Source organism: Lasioglossum baleicum, chromosome 17 (assembly GCF_051020765.1).
Source record: "Lasioglossum baleicum chromosome 17, iyLasBale1, whole genome shotgun sequence".
Lineage (NCBI taxonomy): Eukaryota > Metazoa > Arthropoda > Insecta > Hymenoptera > Halictidae > Lasioglossum > Lasioglossum baleicum.
The window spans coordinates 4,604,668-4,608,160 of NC_134945.1; the positions used below are offsets into that span (position 1 = coordinate 4,604,668).

The 3,493-nt window shown below is 36.8% G+C and overlaps 1 long non-coding RNA gene across 1 annotated transcript; it reads left to right on the top strand.

Annotated features, from left to right (window-relative positions):
- The first annotated feature begins 1,828 nt into the window (after positions 1-1,828).
- On the top strand, positions 1,829-2,830 carry LOC143217583 (uncharacterized). The gene is made up of 3 exons (XR_013010859.1): positions 1,829-2,130; positions 2,329-2,391; positions 2,590-2,830. It is a non-coding gene; the product is annotated as an uncharacterized LOC143217583 (long non-coding RNA).
- Positions 2,831-3,493: the final 663 nt, after the last annotated feature.

Consider the following 3,493-nt stretch of genomic DNA (forward strand, 5'->3'; position numbering starts at 1 on the left):
GAGGATTTTATGAACATGAGATACGCGCGGCAAAATATCCTGACATATACTTAGTTGAAAAAATATTACGCAGAAAAGGAAATAAAGTATATGTGAAATGGCTGGGAATGGATGCGTCACATAATTCGTGGATATCTAAAACGAATATACTTTAATTATATTTTTCTACTTGTATTTTTAGTTATGATAATTAATTTTTGTAAAACGACTATACTTATTATATTGTGATAATTCTGCTTCATTTCTCTGTAGGAATTGTATGTAATGTTGTTATAAAAAAGTATAAAAGAGATATTCTTGAATAATTTTATTTTTAAAATAATGTATTGTTACAAAAGACAATTTTCACACAACATTAATATTTTAACCTATCCGTTTTTTGCGCCTCGACTGCAATGATATTAGTGCATGAAGCCACCAGTTCACAATCAATCAATGAACTTTGATAAAAAAATTCGCTCTCGACAATCGCTTTCACGATATTCTTCGCGTTGGTATCCCTCACCACAATGACAAAATTCATAAATTTATCGGTAATCGTGGGAACATTGCCGATCAGCCATGAATACATGTTGTGTATGCAGAATTCGAGATTGTACAAGTTATGCATAGTTTTTTCCGTGATGTATAGAGCTGTGAACTGATTCGACAAATTCACTAGATTCATACCATTGAGATTAACTGTTTGCAATGTTAAATCATCACTCATTTTTCTACACTGTTTCTGCATAGAAAGTAAATTGGAAATACACTCCTTCGTGCGCAACAACTCTGTCCATGCATCCCGGGAAAATGTGATCTCGTTACCACGGTTATCCCCCATAGTTAGTTCCACACAAATATCATCGCCAACGTGTACACCAATTTCGAGATATTTAAAATAATTGCCAGCTATGGAATATCTTCGACTCAAGATTCTGTGCAAACTACTCGATGATTGTGAAATGGAGTCGCTGTTGTCAAAACTCCTGCAACAGATTTTTTTTTAAAAGAATTAGATGTTTTTCAAAATTTCTTTTTCACAAGTTTTTCATCTTTCTACTTACATATTATTTAGTCTCCTCTTTTTGTGTGACTCCTCGATGCTTGAATGATCACATTCAGTGAGCGGATGATTGTTGTAATACATCATGCTTTTTTCGTGTTGATTGTCTCGATCTGAAGCGCAACGCTTGGAATACAATGTTCTTATAGGATGCATTGGCCCCCACCTTTTTACATTTTCTTAGAAAGGGGGCGGTGCCTAACAGCTCTGTCCTTGGCCTAGATGACGTAACGCTTGTGCAATACCAAAGGAGTATAATCTTTCAGAGGGATTGCCCCCCCCCCTCCCCCCGCGAAAAAATTTAAGTGATGACTCAGCAGCTCTGTCCTTGGCCTAGATGACGTAAGAAAGAAGGGGGCGGTGCCTAACAGCTTTGTCCTTGGGCTAGATGACGTAAGAAAGAATGGGGGAGTACCGCGAACCTTAAGTGATGGCTCAGCAGCTTTGCCCTTGGCCTAGATGATGTAATGCTTGTGCAATACCAAAGGAGTATCATGTTTCATATATGCTTGTGCAATAGCGTTCTGCCCTTAAGTGATGACTCAGCAGCTCTGTCCTTGGCCTAGATGACGTAAGAAAGAAGGGGGCGGTGCCTAACGGCTCTGTCCTTGGCCTAGATGCCGTAATGCGTGTGCAATACCAAAGGAGTATCATGTTTCATATATGCTTGTGCAATAGCGCTCTGCGGTACCGCTCTCCTGTGAATTGGAAAGTTCCTCAGAACCGCCTGAATTGGGAAGTGTCCCAGAACCCGTGTATATACCCTACTCAGTTGGCCGACGAATACCCAACGTTGGGTCAACGACGAATACCCAGGACCAACGACGAATACCCGTCGTTCAAGATATATGTAGCGTCGATCGTGATTTGGCATTTGTCGATTTTCACTATTTCATTCTTCTGTGCTGTGTCGAACTGTCGAAGTGGTCGTTCTTTGTGTCGCGTGTTTTACTTCATTTCATTAACAAAAAATTTTGATAATGTACAAAGTGGTGGAATTTAATTCAACACCATTAATTTAATTCAATTCAGCACCATCGTTCGGTAGAACAGCAGCCATATGGATGCAGCTACGCCAAATATTTGTAAGTATATTGTTAAATTAGTAATGAGTGGTTTAGTTTAACAATTATTTATACCAATACTTAATTATACGTGTTACCACGTATTGTAGATACTTTCTAAAGAATGTGTGTAATTTATGCATGCATTCAATTGCAATTAACAATTTTGTTTCCTTTTGCTTTTCTTGTTGTAAGATTAATTTCTATGTCATGTTTCAGATTTTACTGATGCACAAGTGTTCGATGGATCATCAGCCATGGATGCAGCTACGCCAAATATTGGTAAGTATACTGTTAAATTAGTAATGAGTGGTTTAGTTTAACAATTATTTATACCTATACTTAATTATACGTGTTACCACGTATTGTAGATACTTTCTAAAGAATATGTGTAATTTATGCATGCATTCAATTGCAATTAACAATTTTGTTTCATTTTGCTTTTCTTGTTGTTAGATTAATTTCTATGTCATTTTTCAGATTTTACTGAGGCACAAGTGTTCGATGGATCATTAGGGATGCAGCTACGCCAATATCTATAACTGCGAAAAACAGTTGTATTTTAAGTACGTCGTTATCCGATTCTTGTTTCACCATCTTAAGCGGAGCTGTTGTAATTATCAGAACTATTGAAGAGGTGTAATATGAATGTAATATCATATTACTAATGTGCAACGTGTTGTTTATGTAATATAATATGTAATGTGAGAGAGAGAGAGAGAGAGAGAGAGAAATCGTGCTATTGTAATATGTAATATGAATGTAATATCATATTACTAATTTGCAATGTGTGTTATGTATGTAATATGAATGTAATATCATATTACTAATGTGCAATGTGTGTTATGTACGTAATATAATATGTAATGTAAGGAATCTTACTTTTATAATATGTAATATATGTATACATTTCGTACATATATATGTAAGAAATCCGTTATATGCTAGCGTGTATAATAAGTTAGTACTTATATATTAATATAATATGTGAGGTAAAAATTGTTACCTCACAAAATGACTGATTGTGAGATATAAAAATAAAATATTTTTATAATACACATATATATATATGTATATAATTAATTGACCCTACAGAAAGAATCCTTTTGTTGGCTTTTCGTATTATAGTAATGTAGGCCCTACGTTGGGTATTACCGTTGGCCCTACGTTGGGTATTACCGTTGGCCCGACATTGGACGTGATCGTTGGCCCTACGTTGGCTATTACCGTTGGCCCGACATTGGACGTGATCGTTGGCCCTACGTTGGGTATTACCGTTGGCCCGACGCTGGCGCAACGTTGGCTGAACGTTGGCCCTGACTGTTGGGCCAACTGCAAAAAAGAGCGACATCTCTAACGGTTGCCCAACGCAAACCCCCAACGT